This window comes from Coregonus clupeaformis, chromosome 18 (assembly GCF_020615455.1).
Source record: "Coregonus clupeaformis isolate EN_2021a chromosome 18, ASM2061545v1, whole genome shotgun sequence".
Classification (NCBI taxonomy): Eukaryota; Metazoa; Chordata; class Actinopteri; order Salmoniformes; family Salmonidae; genus Coregonus; species Coregonus clupeaformis.
In genome coordinates, this window is record NC_059209.1 from 36,956,973 (window position 1) to 36,963,910 (window position 6,938).

The window sequence follows — 6,938 nt, forward strand, 5'->3', positions numbered from 1 at the left end:
TGCTTGACGATGGTCTTGTAGCCCATTCCAGCCTTGTGTAGGTCTACAATCTTGTCCCTGACATCCTTGGAGAGCTCTTTGGTCTTGGCCATGGTGGAGAGTTTGGAATCTGATTGATTGATTGCTTGTGTGGACAGGTGTCTTTTATACAGGTAACAAGCTGACATTAGGAGCACTCCCTTTAAGCGTGTGCTCCTAATCTCAGCTCGTTACCCATATAAAAGACACCTGGGAGCCAGAAATCTTTCTGATTGAGAGGGGGTCAAATGCTAATTTCCCTAATTAAAATGCAAATCAATTTATAACATTTTTGACATGCGTTTTTCTGGATTTTTTTTGTTGTTATTCTGTCTCTCACTGTTCAAATAAACCTACCATTAAAATTATAGACTGATCATGTATTTGTCAGTGGGAAAACGTACAAAATCAGCAGGGGATCAAATACTTTTTTCCCTCACTGTATATCGCATGAGGGACTGGCCATTTGACACGGAAATAAAATGTCATTCATTCTTTCATTCATTCATTCATTACTGCTACTACTACTACTACTACTACTACTACTACTACTACTACTACTACTACTACTACTGCTACTACTACTACTACTACTACTACTACTACTACTACTACCACTACTACTACTACTACTACTATTACTGCTACTACTACTACCACCACTACCACCACTACCACTACCACTGCCACTACTACCACCACCACTACTACCACTACCACCACTACCACTACTACTACTACTACCACTACCACTACTACTACGCTACCACTACTACTACTACCACTACTACTACCACTACTACTACACTACCACTACTACTACTACTACTACTACTGACACCACTACCACCACCACTACCACTACTACCACTACTACCACTACCACTACTACTACTACCACCACCACTACCACCGACCACCACCACCACCACCACCACTACCACACACCACTCCACTACTCTACTACTACCACTACCATCACTACTACTACTACCACTACTGCTACCGCTACTACTACTACTACTCACACTACTCACTGCTACTACTACTACTACTACTGCACTACTACCACTACTACACTGCTACTGCTACTACTCTACTACTACTACTGCTGCTACTACTACTACTGCTACTACATACTACTACTGCTCGCACTACCACTACTACTACTACTACTGCCGCTGCAACTACCACCACCATACCACACCACTACTACTGCTCTACTACTACTACTACTACTACTACTGCTACTGCTACTGCTACTACTACTATTACTACTACTAGTGCTGCTGCAACTACTACTACTATTACTACTACTACTACTACTACTACTACTACTATTACTACTACTGCTGCTACTGCTACTACTACTACTACTACTACTATTACTACTACTATTACTACTACTAGTGCTGCTGCTACTACTACTACTACTACTACTATTACTACTACTACTACTACTACTACTACTGCTACTGCTACTACTACTATTACTACTACTATTACTACTACTACTACTACCGCTTTTACTGGGCTACCTTCCTCTCAGTCTACCATTTCAATATACAGTACTGGTAATTATCCACCTGATGGAATTCAATATACAGTACTCGGTCGTGTTCATTAGCCACCTAATTGAATTCAATATACAGTACTCGGTCGTGTTCATTAGCCACCTAATTGAATTCAATATACAGTACTCGGTCGTGTTCATTAGCCACCTGATCGGAAGAAAAACTGACTGAAAAAGGGAGGGACTAGCTGGCTTAATGAACACGACCCTACTCTCTTCCTACCAAATCTACTCATCTTATATACTTTCAAATGAATATTTTAGAATAGCTGTTGGTAGTAGGGAATCATTGTAAATCAGTGCTGTGGTTGATTTAGCGTGACGACTGTTCTGTTCTGTTTTTATCCTTCTCTCTAGTCTGATAGCCACAAGTCTGATAGCCACAAGTCTGATAGCCATGGGGAAGTCTGATAGCCATGGGGAAGTCTGATAGCCATGGGGAAGTCTGATAGCCATGGGGAAGTCTGATAGCCATAGGGAAGTCTGATAGCCATGGGGAAGTCTGATAGCCACAGGGAAGTCTGATAGCCATGGGAAGTCTGATAGCCATGGGGAAGTCTGATAGCCATGGGGAAGTCTGATAGCCATGGGGAAGTCTGATAGCCATGGGGAAGTCTGATAGCCATAGGGAAGTCTGATAGCCATAGTGAAGTCTGTTAGCCATGGGGAAGTCTGATAGCCACAGGGAAGTCTGATAGCCATGGGAAAGTCTGATAGCCACAGGAAGTCTGATAGCAATGGGAAGTCTGATAGCCATGGGGAAGTCTGATAGCCATGGGAAGTCTGATAGTCATGGGGAAGTCTGATAGCCATGGGGAAGTCTGATAGCCATGGGGAAGTCTGATAGCCACAGGGAAGTCTGATAGTCATGGGGAAGTCTGATAGCCATGGGGAAGTCTGATAGCCATGGGGAAGTCTGATAGCCACAGGGAAGTCTGATAGCCACGGGGAATATGAAAAGTGTCTGGAAGACCTCTGTGGAGGAGATGATGAATGAGACAAGTACAACACTACTCATCTCTCTGTGTTTCCTTGTATTTGAAACAGTAAATAATGTACTGTGGTCCTCTGTAGCTCAATTGGTAGAGCATGGTGCTTGTAACGCCAGGGTAGTGGGTTCGATCCCCGGGACCACCCATACGTAAAAATGTATGCACACATAACTGTAAGTCGCTTTGGATAAAAGCGTCTGCTAAATGGCATATTATTATATTATTATTATTACTGCATGTGTGTTGTAGTTGCATTTTATGACATGATTCTAACTTATATCAATAAAAACATATAATTAAGAAGGAGATACTGTAGTAAATACCAGAATATTTCCAACATGTTCTGGAATGTTCTTTAAAGGCACAGAGATCTTTGGTAGGCAATATGCGCCACATGTAATTTACGCTCACCACTAGAGGTCCCCATTAATTCACACAGAAACAGGAGATGCCCTACGAGTGAAGCATGGGGTCTCTGATAGAAAGGTACTGTAGAGTTTATAGATGAAGCATATAGCCAAAAGCTGCCATATGTCAAAACCGTTAATCCAAGTAAATGCAGTCATTTATTATTTAAACTTGGCAGTGAATGATTCTCTCAACTTTACTGACTGTAAACTATAGAATGGATGTTTTATGGGATTCTTTCAACTTTACTGACTGTAAACCATAGAATGGATGTTTGATGGGATTCTCTCAACTTTACTGACTGTAAAATATAGAATGGATGTTTGATGGGATTCTCTCAACTTTACTGACTGTAAACTATAGAATGGATGTTTGATGGGATTCTCTCAACTTTACTGACTGTAAACTATAGAATGGATGTTTGATGGGAACGTTGTCATTCTTACTCTTCTTTCCAGTTGATGTCCGTTGATACAGCACTGTGTGACTCTTGGCTGTGTTTGTCATTTTTTATTGTCATTTTGTTCAATTTTCCCACACGCTATATGACTTTGAATTGTTTTTAATGGCTGAACTATCTACGACGTTCAGGGGAAACTGAATATGTTATTAGTATGCCCTCAGTTGACAGCCGTTCACGTTTCAACGTCATCAACTAACTGGGTTCAAATAGCGTTCGTTTTCTTTAAAATACTTCAGCTGCATTTGATGGAGCTTACCTACCTCAATAGAAGTAATGGAATAGTCCCAAAAGTGCAAACTCCACCCCATCTGGATCCAGGCAGGCCCAGACAAACAAAAGTATTTGAGTGGCAACAAATATGATTTGTTTTCACGCATCGGGACAGAAAAACAGCAAGAATAGAATTGGACTAACACTGGACTTCATTTTAGACACCAGTTGTGTACAGAGAGTTTAACTTCTTCTCAGTTCAGGAGCTCCTTCAAGATCAACTCTGAAAACAAAGCCAGTCACGCAAACCTAACCTTTTTCTGTTTTGAGCTACCCTCATATGTTCTAACCTCGACATAAATAAATGTTTCATTTATTCACGACAAGCATTCTGTTGTTCTTGTTCAGCTGTTAGCATATTCAACCTCACAGAGACAGATGTTGACAGATGGTACCTATTCTTCTTATGAAATGAAAGTGACCTGTTCAATGATGTCATTTCTTCACAGCAGAGCTGAGGTGAATAATTTTTTCGTTTGTTTCGTTTTTTTTATCATCTGGGGAAAGGTTAAAAACACTAAATTCGCAAACATGTTCTCTCTGAGATACGGAAACTTTCATATAAAAACAAAAAACTCCATTCTGCACTTGCAAAGTCTTCCCCAGAAAGAAATCCCAATTCCTCAATTTATGCTTATGACGTCATCTATCCCATAATATGCAGATGGTTCCCAGCAGACGGTCTGCAGAGTAAATGATATGATAGTTGTGTTGTTCAGAGCAGAAGAGCAGCTTTTGGGCGTGGTTTGCAGTAGCTGCTCCTGGCTGATTGGTTAACTACAGACAAAGCCTTCCCAGTGGAACATCAATTCCCCCTTTTTTTAAAATATTTTAACGGAACTTAAATGCCTCAAATTAATGTATCTCATAATAAAGGCAAATGTGACATAAATCATCTTGTTTAGCCTCCATATTGTTCTCATGAATGTTGGCGGCGGCGTGTGTGGGGTGTGCATGTGTTTGTGTGTGTGTGTTATGGTGTTGAACTTAATTACAATCCTCTGTTGAACTGAGAACTAGATGATGAAACATGTATGCATACCACTCAGAATAGATTATCACTGCTTCACTGATTAAGTTAGCTGGGAGAGAGGAGAGACAGATTGGGGATTCTCAGAAGGTTCTCAGAAGAACACGAATAACAAGACTTTATCATCCATTGTCATGTTCAATTAGCAGAAACAAGTATTATTGCTTTTAAACCCATCGGACTCTCCGGTGGTCCAGTTTGGACATTTGTGATTGGATAATAACGCATGTTTTCGATGACCTGATGACACCTGTCCGGATGCTGTCTGGATGCCCACCCTGAAGAGCCCTGCAGGGGAATAGCCGAGGCCAGCTGTGGTGTCGGTGTCGGTGTCGGTGTTGATTGGACGCCCTCGTTAGTGTTGGACAAACTGCTTCCTGTCTCACGATGAGGCACAGGGGGGGCTAGAACCATGATGGACAGTTGCACTGGGGATACTAATCCAATTCTGGGAGGCTAAGAATCCCACTATCCCATAGCTCACTGCAAGAAGCTGAGCATCACTCAAAGCAGAGATGTTTCTATATACTCCAGCTGGAGAACACAAGCTGATTTCATTGGCGGTACTGTATGATACAGTGCTGTATTGCCAGCCACAGCTGTCTTCTGCTAGTTAGTTAGCCAGTCATTACCTACATAGTAAAAAGGCATTCATTTGTGAAGGATTTTACCATATTTATTTTGATTATCATTCAGAACAACACATTCAACTCTTGGGGACTCACCGCAGGCATACATATATGAAGTTGCTTGAAATCTGACGACTTCCTAATATGGATGCAGTATTTCTCACACTTCAATACAGTACAATACATAATATAAAACAAATATCAGGTACAAATATATTTGTATAATGAACATGATAGAAATAACGCTTTACTTAGACATTAGTCCGTAAGTGTGATAGTACTGTATATCGACTCTCAATGTACAGGTACATGTAACTGCCAAAATAATGGAAACACTTGAGTAAATGAGGGATACCAAGTACTGTATATTGAAAGCAGGTGCTTCCACACAGGTGTGGTTCCTGAGTTAATTAAGCAATTAACGTCCCATCATGCTTAGGATCATGTATAAAAATGCTGGGCAGGACGTTATTTTGGCTATCATGGCTATGCCCCGATAGGATGACAATGCCCCCATCCACAGGGCACAAGTGGTCACTGAATGGTTTGATGAGCATGAAATGATGTAAACCATATGCCATGGCCGTCTCATTTATCAGATCTCAACCCAATTGAACTCTTATGGGAGATTCTGGAGCGGCGCCCGAGACAGCGTTTTCCACTATCATCAACAAAACACCAAATGATGGAATTTCTCATCGAAGAATGGTGTCGCATCCAATAGACACTTGTAGAATCTATGCCAAGGTGCATGGAAGCTGTTCTGGCTGGTGGTGGACCAACACCCTATTAAGACACTTTATGTTGGTGTTTCCTTTATTTTGGAAGTTACCTGTATATCCCTTGTTTCGTAAATACTGATAGTAAAATATAGCTATGTACACATACTGTAGCAAGCAATAGATTTACCTTTAGTCACATTCTATATTATTTGTTTATATTTCATAGACTTAAAAAAGAAAACGATAGAAAAATCTCTCTTTGGGATCTGAAGAAGATTGATCTCATGAAAGACCATTATGAAACATAAAACAAACAAAAACATATAACAGAGACTGCACTCTTTGAATAATCTAATGTCATAATTCCTTTGAATGATGATGATGATGTTTGGTATGAATACAACACAAGTATAAATTAAGATACTTATGAAAGTGTATCCCACTGGGACACACTGGTTCAATCGACGTTGTTTCCACGTCATTTCAATTAAATTACGTTGAACCAAAGTGGAATAGATGTTGAATTGACGTCTGTGCCCAGTCGTGTGTTGTGTATATGCCTTTAGCCCAGAGGGCTAACACAGTTTTGTGGCACCCAGAAGACCCGGGTTACGAACCCAACCGGTCATCAAAACTATCCAACCCCCTCCTCCTCCTCACTGTTTTCCTTCTAGGCCACACGGACCGCGGCTGTCTGCCTTTCTGCCATCCGATACACCTATGGCTTGAGCCTTCTCCAAAACACGGCCCTTCTAGGCATTTTCATCCCCATGGAACAGTCCTCCAGGGAGGAATGCCTCAGGCCGCAGGGTCATGACAGGGGATTTTTCTCT